At 38.0% G+C, this 15,097-nt stretch overlaps 1 protein-coding gene and 1 pseudogene across 2 annotated transcripts in view; one reads left to right on the forward strand and one right to left on the reverse strand.

Moving 5' to 3' along the window:
- Positions 1-15,097, reverse strand: part of KHDRBS2 (KH RNA binding domain containing, signal transduction associated 2) — a 728,302-nt gene that overhangs the window by 189,713 nt on the left and 523,492 nt on the right. The window lies entirely within an intron of this gene.
- Positions 13,714-14,150, forward strand: LOC105747886 (SS18-like protein 2; annotated as a pseudogene).

Consider the following 15,097-nt stretch of genomic DNA (forward strand, 5'->3'; position numbering starts at 1 on the left):
AGACACCAAAAACAATGGGAATTATGAATGTGCAGTCTGCAGAAAGGAGATCCCAAACACAGTTAGTTAAGCAAAATGAGAAGACAGAAAAACACACAGCAGATGAAGGAGCAGGGTAAAACCCACCAGACCAAATAAATGAAGAGGAAATAGGAAGACTACCTGACAAAGAATTCAGAGTAATGATAGTAAAGATAATCTAAAATCTCAGAAATAGAATGGAGAAAATACAAGAAACCTTTAACAAGGAGCTAAAAGAAATAAAGAGCAAACGATGATGAACAACACAATAAATGAAATTAAAAATTCTCTATAAGTAATCAATAGCAGAATAACTGAGGCAGAGGAAGGTATAAGTGACCTGGAAGACAAAATAGTGGAAATAACTACTGCAGGGCAGAATAAATGAAAAAGAATGAAAAGAATTGAGGACAGTCTCAGAGACCTCTGGGACAACATTAAACGCACCAACATTCGAATTATAGGGGTCCCAGGAAAAGGAAAGGGTCTGAGAAAATATTTGAAGAGATTATAGTTGAAAACTTCCCTATTATGGGAAAGGAAATAGTCAATCAAGTCCAGGAAGTGCAGAGAGTCCCAGACAGGATAAATCCAAGGAGAAACATAACAAGACACATATTAATCAAACTATCAAAAATTAAATACAAAGAAAACATAATCAAAACAACAAGGGAAAGGCAATAAATAACCTACAAGGGAATACCCATAAGGTTAACAGCTGACCTTTCAGCAGCAACTCTGTAATCCAGAAGGGAGTGGCAGGACATATTTAAAGTGATGAAAGGGGGGCTTCCGGCAAGATGGCAGAAGAGTAAGATGCAGAGATCACCTTCCTCCCGACAGATACACCAGAAATACATCTACACGTGAAACAACTCCTACAGAACAACTACTGAATGCTGGCAGAAGACCTCAGACCTCCCAAAAGGCAAGAAACCCCCCACGTACCTGGGTAGGGCAAAAGAAAAAAGAATAAACAGAGACAAAAGGATAGGGACGGGACCTGCACCAGTGGGAGGGAGCTGTGAAGGAGGAAAGTTTTCCACACACTAGGAAGCCCCTTCACGGTCAGAGACAGCGGGTGGCAGAGGGGCAAAGCTTTGGAGCCATGGAGGAGAACACAGCAACAGGGGTATGGGGGGCAAAGCGGAGAGATTCCTGCACAGAGGATCGGTGCCAACCGGCACTCACCAGCCCGAGAGGCTTGTCTGCTCTCCCTGCCGGGGCGGGCGGGTCTGGGAGCTGAGGCTCGGGCTTCGGTCAGAGTGCAGGGAGAGGACTGGGGTTGGCAGCGTGAACACAGCCTGCAGGAGGTTAGTGCACCACGGCTGGCCGGGAGGGAGTCCGGGGAAATGTCTGGACCTGCCGAAGAGGCAAGAGACTTTTTCTACCCTATTTGTTTCCTGGTGCGCGAGGAGAAGGGATTAAGAACGCTGCTTAAAGGAGCTCCAGAGACGGGCGCAAGCCGTGGCTAAGAGTGCAGACCCCAGAGATGGGCATGAGACGCTAAGGCTGCTGCTGCCACCGCCAAGAAGCCTGTGTGCGAGCACAGGTCACTATCCACACCTCCCTTCCGGGGAGACTGTGCAGCCCACCACTGCCAGGGTCTCGGGATCCAGGGCCATCTCCCCTGGATGCATGCATGGAGAATGCATGGCATGCCTCAGGCTGGTGCAACGTCATGCTGGCCTCTGCTGCCGCAGGCTCACCCCGCACTCCGTGCCCCTCCCTCTCCACGGCCTGAGTGAACCAGAGCCCCCGAATCAGTGGCTGCTTTAACCCTGTCCTGTCTGAGTGAAGAACAGATGCCCTCAGGCGACCTAAACACAGAGGCGGGGCCAAATCCAAAGCTGAACCCCGGGAGATGTGAGAACAAAAAAACGAAAGGGAAATCTCTCCCAGCAGCCTCCCAGCAATCTCTCCCGGAAGCAGCGGATTAAATCTCCACAATCAACGTAACGTACCCTGCATCTGTGGAATACATGAATGGACAAAGAATCATCCCAAATTACGGAGGTGGATGTTGAGAGCAAGATTTATTATTTTTTCCCCTTTTCCTTTTTTTGTGAGTGTGTATGTATATGCTTCTGTGTGAGATTTTGTCTGTATAGCTTTGCTTCCACCATTTATCCGAGGGTTCTATCTGTCTGCTGTTTGTTTTCTCTTAATAATTATATTTTTATTTTAATAACTTTATTATATTTTATCTTTATTTTATTTTAATTTATCTTCTTTCTTTTTTTTCTTCCTTCCCTCTTTCCTTGCTTCCTCCCTCCCTCCCTCCCTCGTTCTTTCTTTCTTTCTTTCTACTTCTACTAATTCTTTCTTTCTACTTTTTCTCCCTTTTATTCTGAGCCGTGTGGATGAAAGTCTCTTGGTGCTGCAACCAGGAGTCAGTGCTGTGCCTCTGAGGTGGGAGAGCCAACTTCAGGACACTGGTCCACAAGAGACCTCCCAGCTCCACATAATATCAAATGGCAAAAATCTCCCAGAGATCTCCATCTCAACACCAGCACCCAGCTTCACTCAACGACCAGCAAGCTACAGTGCTGGACATCCTATGCCAAACAACTAGCAAGACAGGAACACAACCCACCCATTAGCAGAGAGGCTGCCTAAAATCATAATAAGTCCACAGACACCCCAAAACACACCACCAAACGTGGACCTGCCCACCAGAAAGACAAGATCCAGCCTCATCCACCAGAACACAGGCACTAGTCTCCTCCACCAGGAAGCCTACACAACCCACTGAACCAACCTTAGCCACTGGGGACAGACACCAAAAACAACGGGAACTATGAACCTGCAGCCTGCAAAAAGGAGACCCCAAACACAGTATGATAAGCAAAATGAGAAGACAGAAAAACACACAGCAGATGACGGAGCAAGATAAAAACCCACCAGACCTAACAAATGAAGAGGAAATAGGCAGTCTACCTGAAAGAGAATTCAGAATAATGGTAGTAAAGATGATCCAAAATCTTGGAAATAGAATACACAAAATGCAAGAAACACTTAACAAGGACCTAGAAGAACTAAAGATGAAACAAACAACAATGAACAACACAATAAATGAAATTAAAAATATTCTAGATGGGATCAATAGCAGAATAACTGAGGCAGAAGAACGGATAAGTGACCTAGAAGATAAAATAGTGGAAATAACTACTGCAGAGCAGAAAAAAGAAAAAAGTATGAAAAGAACTGAGGACAGTCTCAGAGACCTCTGGGACAACATTAAACGCACCAACATTTGAATTATAGGGGTTCCAGAAGAGGAAGAGAAAAAGAAAGGGACTGAGAAAACATTTGAAGATATTATAGTTGAAAACTTCCCTAATATGGGAAAGGAAATAGTTAGTCAAGTCCAGGAAGAACAAAGAGTCCCATACAGGATAAATCCAAGGAGAAATATGCCAAGACACATATTAATCAAACTGTCAAAAATTAAATACAAAGAAAACATATTAAAAGCAGCAAGGGAAAAACAACAAATAACACACAAAGGAATCCAGCTGAACTTTCAGCAGAAACTCTGCAAGCCAGAAGTGACTGGCAGGACCTATTTAAAGTGATGAAGAAGAAAAACCTTCAACAAAGATTACTCTACCTGGCAAGGATCTCATTCAGATTTGATGGAGAAATTAAAACCTTTACAGACAAGCAAAAGCTGAGAGAGTTCAGCACTACCAAACCACCTCTACAACAACTGCTAAAGGAACTTCTCCAGGCAAGAAACACAAGAGAAGGAAAAGACCTACAATAACAAAACCAAAACAATTAAGAAAATGGGAATAGGAACCTACATATCGATAATTACCTTAAATGTAAATGGACTAAATGCACCCACCAAAAGACACACACTCAGTGAATGGATACAAAAACAAGACCCATATATTTGCTGCCTACAAGAGACCCACTTTAGACCTAGAGACACATACAGACTGAAAGTAAGGGGATGGAAAAAGATATTTCATGCAAATGGAAACCAAAAGAAAGCTGGAGTAGCAATTCTCATATCAGACAAAATAGAGTTTAAAATAAAGACTATTAGAAGAGACAAAGAGGGACACTACATAATGATCAAGGGATTGATCCAAAAGAAGATATAACAATTGTAAATATTTATGCACCCAACATAGGAGCACCTCAATACATAAGGCAAATACTAACAATCATAAAAGGGGAAATTGACAGTAACCCATTCATAGCAGGGGACTTTAACAGCCTACTGTCACCAGTGGACAGATCATCCAAAGTGAAAGTAAGTAAGGAAACACAAGCTTTAAGTGATACATTAAACAAGATGGACTTAATTGATATTTATAGGACATTCCATCCAAAAACAGCAGTATACACATTTTCCTCTAGTGCTCATGGAACATTCTCCAGGATAGATCATATCTTGGGTCACAAATTAAGCCTTGGTAAATTTAACAAAATTGAAATTGTATCAAGTATCTTTTCCAACAACAATGCTATGAGACTAGATATCAATTAAAGGAAAATATCTGTAAAATATACAAACACATAGAGGCTAAACAATACTCTACATAATAACGAAGTGATCACTGGAGAAATCAAAGAAGAAATTAAAAAAATACCTAGAAACAAATGACAATGGAGACACAACGACCCAAAATCTATGGGATGCAGCAAAAGCAGTCCTAAGAGGGAAGTTTATAGCAATACAGTCCTACCTTAATAAACAGGAAACACCTCGGATAAACAACCTAACCTTGCACCTAAGGCAATTACAGAAAGAAGAACAGAAAAACCCCCAAAGTTAGCAGAAGGAAGGAAATCATAAAAATCAGATCAGAAATAAATGAAAAAGAAATGAAGCAAACGATAGCAAAAATCAATAAAACTAAAAGCTGGTTCTTTGAAAAGATAAACAAAATTGATAAACCAATAGTGAGACTCATCTGGAAAGAAAAGGAGAAGACTCAAATCAATAGAATTAGAAATGAAAAAGGAGAAGTAAAAACTGACAGAGCAGAAATACAAAAGATCATGAGAGATCACTACAAGCAATTCTATGTCAATGAAATGGACAACCTGGAGGAAATGGACAAATTCTTAGAAATGCACAACCTGCCAAGACTGAATCAGGAAGAAATAGAAAATATGAACAGACAAATCACAAGCACTGAAATTGAGACTGTGATTAAAAATCTTCCAACAAACAAAAGCCCAGGACCAGATGGTTTCACAGGTGAATTCTATCAAACATTTAGAGAAGAGCTAACACCTATCCTTCTCAAATTCTTCCAAAATATAGCAGAGGGAAGAACACTCCCAAACTCATTCTACGAGGCCACAATCACCCTGATACCAAAACCAGACAAAGATGCCACAAAGAAAGAAAACGACAGGCCAATATCACTGATGAACATAGATGCAAAAATCCTCAATAAAATACTAGCAAACAGAATCCAACAGCACATTAAACGGATCATACACCAAGACCAAGTGGGATTTATTCCAGGAATGCAAGGATTCTTCAATATATGCAAATCAATCAATGTGATACACCATATTAATAAATTGAAGGAGAAAAACCATATGATCATCTCAATAGATGCAGAGAAAGCTTTTGACAAAATTCAACACCCATTTATGATAAAAACCCTGCAGAAAGTAGGCATAGAGGGAACTTTCCTCAACATAATAAAGGCCATATATAACAAACTCACAGCCAACATCGTTCTCAATGATGAAAAACTGAAAGCATTTCCACTAAGATCAGGAACAAGACAAGGTTGCCCACTCTCACCACTCTTATTCAACATAGTTTTGGAAGTTTTAGCCACAGCAATCAGAGAAGAAAAGGAAATAAAAGGAATCCAAATCGGAAAAGAAGAAGTAAAGCTGTCACTGTTTGCAGATGACATGATACTATACATAGAGAATCCTAAAGATGCTACCAGAAAACTACTAGAGCTAATCAATGAATTTGGTATAATAGCAGGATACAAAATTAATGCACAGAAATCTCTGGCATTCCTATATAATAATGATGAAAAATCTGAAAGTGAAATCAAGAAAACACTCCCATTTACCATTGCAGCAAAAAGAATAAAATATCTAGGAATAATCCTATCTAAGGAGACAAAAGACCTGTATGCAGAAAATTATGACACTGATGAAAGAAATTAAAGATGATACAAATAGATGGAGAGATATACCATGTTCTTGGATTGGAAGATTGAACATTGTGAAATTGACTCTACTACCCAAAGCAATCTACAGATTCAGTGCAATCCCTGTCAAACTACCACTGGCATTTTTCACAGAACTAGAACAAAATATTTCACAATTTGTGTGGAAACACAAAAGACCCCGAATAGCCAAAGCAATCTTGAGAATGAAAAACGGAGCTGGAGGAATCAGGCTCCCTGACTTCAGACTATACTACCAAGCTACAGTAATCAAGACAGTATGGTACTGGCACAAAAAAAGAAAGATAAGTAAATGGATCAGGATAGAAAGCCCAGAGATAAACCCACGCATATATGGTCACCTTATCTTTGATAAAGGAGGCAGAAATGTACAGTGGAGAAAGGACAGCCTCTTCAATAAGTGGTGCTGGGAAAACTGGACAGGTACATATAAAAGTATGAGATTAGATCACTCCCTAGCACCATACACAAAAATAAGATCAAAATGTATTAAAGACCTAAATGTAAGGCCAGAAACTATCAAACTCTTAGAGGAAAACATAGGCAGGACACTCTATGACATAAATCACAGCAAGATCCTTTTTGACCCACCTCCTAGAGAAATGGAAATAAAAACAAAAATAAACAAATGGGACCTAACGAAACTTCAAAGCTTTTGCACAGCAAAGGAAACCATAAACAAGACCAAAATACAACCTGCAGAATGGGAGAAAATATTTGCAAATGAAGTAACTGACAAAGGAGTAATCTCCAAAATTTATAAGCAGCACATGCAGCTTAATAACAAAAAAACAAACAACCCAACCCCAAAATGGGCAGAAGACCTAAATAAACATTTCTCCAAAGAAGATATACAGACTGCCAACAAACACATGAAAGAATGCTCAACATCACTAATCATTAGAGAAATGCAAATCAACACTACAATGAGATATCATCTCACACTGGTCAGAATGGCCATCATCAAAAAATCTAGAGATAATAAATGCTGGAGAGGGTGTGGAGAAAAAGGAAAACTCTTGCACTGCTGGTGGGAATGTAAATTGGTACAGCCACTGGGGAGAACAGTATGTAGGTTCCTTAAAAATCTACAAATAGAACTACCATATGACCCAGCAATCCCACTACTGGGCATATACCCTGAGAAAACCATAATTCAAAAAGTGTCATGCACCAAAATGTTCATTGCAGCTCTATTTACAATAGCCCAGAGATGGAAACAACCTAAGTGTCCATCATTGGATGAATGGATAAAGAAGATGTGGCACATATATACAATGGAATATTACTGATCCATAAAAAGAAACGAAATTGAGCTATGTGTAATGAGGTGGATAGACGTAGAGTCTGTCATACAGAGTGAAGTAAATCAGAAAGAGAGAGACAAATACCGTATGCTAACACATATATATGGAATTTAAGAAAAAAATGTCATGAAGAACCTAGGGGTAAGACAGGAATAAAAACACAGACCTACTAGAGAATGGACTCGAGGATATGGAGAAGGGGAAGGGTAAGGTGTGACAAAGTGAGAGAGAGGCATGGACATATATACGCTACCAAATGTAAGGTAGATAGCTAGTGGGAAGCAGCCGCATAGCACAGGGAGATCAGCTCGGTGCTTTGTGACCACCTGGAGGGGTGGGATAGGGAGGGTGGGAGGGAGGGAGATGCAAGAGGGAAGAGATATGGGAACATATGTATATATATAACTGATTCATTTTGTTGTAAAGCAGAAACTAACACACGATTGTAAAGCAATTATACTCCAATAAAGATGTTAAGGAAAAAAAATAAAGTGATGAAAGGGAAAAGACTAAAATGAAGATTACTCTAAACAGCAAGGATTTCAGTCAGCTTCAATGGAGAAATGAAAACATTTACAGACAAGCAAAAGCTAAAAGGATTCAGCACCACCAAACCAGCTTTACAACAAATGCTAAAGGAACTTCTCTAGGTGGGAAACACAAGAGAAGGAAAAGACCTACAATAACAAACCCCAAACAATTAGGAAAATGTTCATAGGAACAGACATATTGATAACTGCCTTAAATGTAAATGGATTAAATGCTCCAACCAAAAGACACAGACTGGCTGAATTGGTAAAAAAACCAAGATCCGTATATATGGTGTCTATAAGAGACCCATTTCAGACCTAGGAACACATACAGACTGAAAGTGAAGGGATGGAAAAAGATATTCCAAACAAATGGAAATCAAAAGAAAGCTGGAGTAGCAATTCTCGTATCAGATAAAATAGACTTTAAAATAAAGACTACAAGAGACAAAGAAGGACACTACATTATGATCAAGGGATCAATCCAAGAAGATATAACAATTGTAAATATCTATGTACCCAACATAGGAGCACATCAATACATAAGGCAAACATTAACAGCCATAAAAGGGGAAATTGACAGCAACACAATCATAGTAGGGGAATTTAACACCCCACTTTCATCAATGGACAGATCATTCAAAATGAAAATAAAAAATGAAACAAAAGCTTTAAATGACACATTATATAAGATGGGCTTAATTGATATTTATAGGACATTCCATCCAAAAACAACAGAATACACTTTCTACTCAAGTGCTTATGGGACATTCTCCAGGGTAGATAATATTTTGGGTCACAAATCAAGCCTTGGTAAATTTAAGAAAATTAAAATCACATCAAGTATCTTTTGTGACTACAATGCTAGGAGACTAGATAGCAATTACAGGAAAAAAAATCTGTGAAATGTACAAACATGTGGAGGCTAAACAGCATACTACTCAATAGCAAGAAATCACTGAAGAAATCAAAGAGGAAATCAAAGAATACCAAGAAAAAAATGACAATGAACAAATGATGGCTCAAAACCTATGGAATGCAGCAAAAGCAGTTCTAAGAGGGAAGTTTATAGCAATACAATCCTACCTCAAGAAACAAGAAACATCTCAAATAAACAACCTAAACTTATACCTAAAGCAATTGGAGAAAGAAGAACAAAAGAACCGAGAGTTAGCAAAAGGAAAGAACTCAAAAAGATCAGATCAGAAATAAATGAGAAAGAAATGAAGGAAACAAGAGCAAAGATCAATAAATCTAAAGGCTTGTTCTTTGAGAAGATAAACAAAACTGATAAAGCACTAGTCAGACACATCAAAAAAAAAGGGAGAATACTCAAATCAATAAAATTAGAAATGAAAAAGTAGAACTAACAACTGACACTGCAGAAATACAAAGGGTCATGAGAGATTACTACAAGCACTATATGCCAATAAAATGCACAATCTGGAAGAAATGGACAAATTCTTGGAAAAGCACAACCTCCCAAGACTGAAACAGGAAGAAATAGAAAATATAAACAGACCAGTCACAAGCACTGAAATTTAGACTGTGATTAAAAATCTTCCAACAAATAAAGCCCAGGACCAGATGGCTTCATAGTAAATTCTACCAAACGTTTAGAGAAGAGCTAACACCTACCCTTCTCAAACTCTTCCAAAATATAGCAGACGAAAGAAAACTCCATATCTCATTCAACAAGGCCACCATCACCCTGATACCAAAATCAGACAAAGATGTCACACACACAAAAAAAACTACAGAACAATATCACTCATGATCATAGATGCAAAAATCCAACAGCACAAGAAAACAGTAGCAAACAGAATCCAACAGCACATTAAAAGGATCATACAACATGATCAAGTGGGGTTTATCCTAGGAAATCAAGGATTCTTTAATACATGCAAATCAATCAATGTGATACACCATGTTAACAAATTGAAGGAGAAAATCCGTGTGATCATCTCAATAGATGCAGAGAAAGCTTTTGACAAAATTCAACACCCATTTATGATAAAACATTCCAGAAAGTAGGCATAGAGGGAACTTACCTCAACATAATAAAGGCAATATATGACAAACCCACAGCCAACATCATCCTCAATGGTGAAAAACTGAAATCATTTCCACTAAGATCAGGAACAAGTTTGCCCACTTATTCAACATAGTTTTGGAAGTTTTAGCCACAGCAATCAGAGAAGAAAAAGAAATAAAAGGAATCCAAATCAGAAAAGTAAAGCTGTAACTGTTTGCAGATGACAGGATACTATACATAGAGAATCCCAAGATGCTACCTGAAAGCTACTAGAGCTGATCAATGAATGTGGTAAAGTAGCAGGATACAAAATTAATGCACAGAAATCTCTGGCATTCCTATACACTAATGATGAAAAATCTGAAAAAGAAATTAAGGAATCACTCCCATTTACCACTGCAACAAAAAGAATAAAAGACCTAGGAATAAACCTACCTAAGCAGCCAAAAGACCTGTATGCAGAAAAGTATGACACTGATGAAAGAAATTAAAGGTGATACAAACAGATGGAGAGATATTCCATGTTCTTGGATTGGAAGAATCAACATTGTGAAAATGAGTTTACTACCCAAAGCATCTGTACATTCAATGCAATCCCTATCAAACTACCACTGGCATTTTTCACAGAAGTAGAACAAAAACTTTCATAATTTGTATGGAAACACAAAAGACCCCGAGTAGCCCAAGCAATCTTGAGAAAGAAAAAAGGAGCTTGAGGAATCAGGCTACCACACATCAGACTATACTACAAAGCTACAGTAATCAAGACATTATGGTATGGGCACAAAAACAGAAATATAGATCAAGGGATTATGGTAGAAAGCCCAGAGATAAACTCACACACAAATTGTCACTGTATCTTTGATAAAGGAGGTAAAAATATACAGTGTAGAAAAGACAGCCTCTTCAATAAGTGGTGCTGGGAAAACTGGACAGCTGCATGTAAAAGAATGAAATTAGAACACTTCCTAACACCATACACAAAAATAAACTCAAAATGGATTAAAGAGCTAAATGTAAGGCCAGACACTATAAAACTCGTACAGGAACACCTAGGGAGAACACTCTATGACATACATCACAGAAATATCCTTTTTGACCCACCTCCTAGAGAAATGGAAATAAAAACAAAACAAAACAAAATGGACCTAATGAAACTTAAATGCTTTTGCACAGCAAAGGAAACCCTAAACAAGACCAAAAGGCAACCCTCATAATGGGAGAAAATATTTGCAAACGAAGCAAGTGATAAAGGATTAATCTCCAAAATATACTAGCTGTTCATGCAGCTCAATATCAAAAAAACAAATAACCTAATGCAAAAATGAGCAGAACACCTAAATAGACATTTCTCCAAAGAAGATATGCAGATTGCCAACAAGCACATGAAAGGATGCTCAACATCACTAATCATTTGAGAAATGTAAATCAAAACTACAATGAGATATCACCTCACACCTGTCAGAATGGCCATCATCAGAAAATCTACAGGTCGTAAAGGCTGGAGTGGGTGTAGAGAAAACGGAACCCTCTTGCACTGTTGGTGGGAATGTAAATTGATACAGCCACTATGGAAAACAGTATGGAGGTTCCTTAAAAAACTAAAAATAGAGCTACCATACGACCCAGAAATCCCACTACTGGGCATATACCCTGAGAGAACCATCGTTCAAAAAGAGTCATGTACCACAGTGTTCACTGCAGCTCTATTTACAATAGCCAGGACATGGAAGCAATCTATGTGTCCATTGACAGTTGAATGGTTAAAGAAGATGTGGCTCATATATACATGAAATATTACTCAGCCATAAAAAGAAACGAAGTTGAGTTATTTGTAGTGAGGTAGATGGACTTGGAGTCTGTCATACAGAGTGAAGTAAATCAGAAAGAGAAAAACAAGTACCATATGCTAACACATATATATGGAATATTAAAAAAAATTTTTTTCCTGAAGAACCTAGGGGTAGGACAGGAGTAAAGTTGCATACGTAGAAAATGGACTTGAGGACACAGGGAGGGGGAAGGGTAAGCTGGGACGAAGTGATAGAGTGGCATGGACATATACACTACCAAACGTAAAATAGATAGCTAGTGGGAAGCAGCCGCATAGCACAGGGAGATCAGCTTTGCGTTTTGTTTCCCCCTAGAGGAGTGTGATAGGGAGGGTGGGAGGGAGAAGCAAGAGGGAGGTGATATGGGGATATATGTTTATGTATAGCTGATTCATTTTTTTATACAGCAGAAACTAACACACCATTGTAAATCAATTATACTCCAATAAAGATGTTAAAAAAATTCTATGTGTTTCTGTAGTAACAGTTGTAATGTCTCCTCTTTCATTTCTGATTTTGAGTCTTCTCTTTTTTTCTTAGTTTATCTAAGGGTTTGTCAGTTTTGGTTTTATTTTTAAAAAATACAACAGCTCTTAGATTTGTTGGGTTTTTTTCTATTGCTTTTTCTGGTCTCTATTTCATTTATTTCTGCCCAGATCTTTATTTTATTCTGTCTGCTAACTTAGGGGTTCATTTGTTCTTTCGTTTCTAGTTCCTTGAGGTGTAAAGTTAGGTTTTTAAATCTGAGATCTATTTTCTAATTACATGCATTTATCACTGTATACTTCCCTCTCAAAACTGCTGTTTGAGACAAAAACTTATGGGTTTTGTATGCTGTGTTTCCACTTTTATTGATTTTGAGATTTTTAAATTTTTGGTTTTGATTTTTTTTGCTTAATTCATTGGTTGTTTATGTGAGTGTTAATTTCAACACATTTGTAGATTTTCCATCTTCTTCTTGTTGATTTCTAGTTTCAGTCCATTGTAACTGGAAAAGATACTTAATATGATTTCAATTTTCTTTAATTTCCTAAGACTTGTTTCATGCCCTATTTTATGGTCAATCCTGGGGAATGTTCCAAGTACACTTGAGAAAAAACTGTATTCTGCTTTTGTTGGATGGATTGTTCTAAAAATGTCTGTTGAATCCATTTGGTCCAATGTATTGTTCAAGATCATCGTTTCCTTGTTGATTTTTTGTCTGGAAAATGATGTATCCATTGTTGATAATGGGTATTGAAGTCCCCTACTCTTACTATATCTTTGTTTTTTCTCCCTTCACATCTGTTAGTGTTTACTTAGCATGTTAGGTGCTCCTATGTTGGATGTATATATATTTACAACTGTTATATCTTCTTGATGGATTGACCCTTTTATATTACATGATGACCTTCTCTGTCTCTTTTTGCAGTTTTTGGCTTAAAGCCTTATTTTTTCTGATATACTTATTACTATCCCTGCTTTCTTTGGGTTTTCACTTGCATGGAATTTTTTTTCCACCTATTCCTTTGAGCTTATAAGTGAGTCTTTTGTAGGAATTATATATTTGGGTTTTGTTTATTATTCCATCCAGCTGCTTTGTGCCTTTTGATTGGTGAATTCAATCCATTTACATTGAGTTTCTATTGATATGGGAGGACTTACAAATGCCATTTTATTAACTGTTTTGTATTTTCATTGTTTCATATTTTCCCTCTGTTTCTGCCTGTCTTTGTAAATTGGTGATTTTCTGTGCTGGTATGATGTTTTTTCTTCCTTTATCTTCTGTTCATCTGTTCTAGGTTTTTGCTTTGTGTTACCATGAGGCTTACAGAAGATATCTTATTGATTAAACAGTCCATTGTAAGCTGGTAGCAACTTAACTTCGACTGGCCATAAAAGCTTTACTCTTTTAGCTGCTGGTCAGCTCTGGTCTAGTTGCTCACAGGTCTGCAGGGCCTGAGGCCAGGTTCTAACCTGTCAGTGACCTTCATACTGGACTGGCTGAGAGGCAAGGCAGAAGTTAATCAGGATACAATCCAGCAGCTCCTGGAGGAGAATGACTAGCTGTATCATGATCCTAGCTGTATCATGATCTGCTGTATCATGGGGTATCAGAACAAGAGTCTGGTGAATGAGTGTGTCCAGTACCAGTGTGTCTTACACAGAAACCTCATTTATTTGGCTACCATCACAGATACCAATCTAACCAGTGCTTCAAAAGCAATGGAATAATCTTCCAGTTGGCTGTTATGAGGAGTAATTGAATGTAATCTATTTCCTATGAAATGGGAACAAGATCTTTACCAACTCAACTGCTTAGAACATGAATGGAATATCTGTGGTTCTCAGCGTAAATATTTATTTTAATAATTAAGTGGATTCCCTCAAGTAAGTTGACTCCAGGTGTCCTCCTTCCTGAAATAAGTGTGTTTGGATAGCAAAGACATCACAGACATCCTCAAGTCTACCTTTTTAGTTTCAACCTGAAGAGGAAACTGAGCAAGTATTGAGCAAGCCTCTTGACTGACACTCTCAAATGGACATGTAACTGTACTCCATTCTACCAGTTTGTGGTTGTAGACCCCCAGACTGCTCTTTTCAGGTTGCTTTGGCTTGCCTTTCCACAAAATAAAAAAACTTCACCCTTTTCACTCTGGCCCCCCTTTTTTTGATGTCTTATTTACCTCTTCTATATTGTGTATTCATTAACACATTATGGTTGCTATAATAATTTTGAATACTATTTTCTTTTGACCTTATACTACAGTTAAGTGGCCATTGTATTACAGATTTAGAGTTTTCTACATCTGACTGTATGTTTATTTTTGCCTGTGTGTTATAAACTTTCTTATATTTTCATGTTGCTTGCATCATTCAATTTTAGCATGTTTTGCAGGCAGGTCTAATGGTGATGAACTCCCTTGGCTTTTGTTTATCTAGAAAAGATTTTATTTCTCCTTCATATCTGAAGGATAATTTAGTGAAATAGTGTATTCTTGGCTGGTAAATTTTTTTCTTTATTTCTGTACTTTGAATATGTTATTCCTCTTTCTCCAGGCCTGTAGGGTTTCTGTTGAGAAATCCACTGACAGCCTAATGGGGGCTCCTTTGTAGGTTACAAGTTTTTTTTAGTATTTTACATTTATCCTTGATTTTTGACAGTTTCATTATAACCTGTCTTGGAGAAGGTCTTTCTGCATTG

This window comes from Orcinus orca, chromosome 10, assembly GCF_937001465.1.
Source record: "Orcinus orca chromosome 10, mOrcOrc1.1, whole genome shotgun sequence".
In the NCBI taxonomy this organism is placed as follows: domain Eukaryota; kingdom Metazoa; phylum Chordata; class Mammalia; order Artiodactyla; family Delphinidae; genus Orcinus; species Orcinus orca.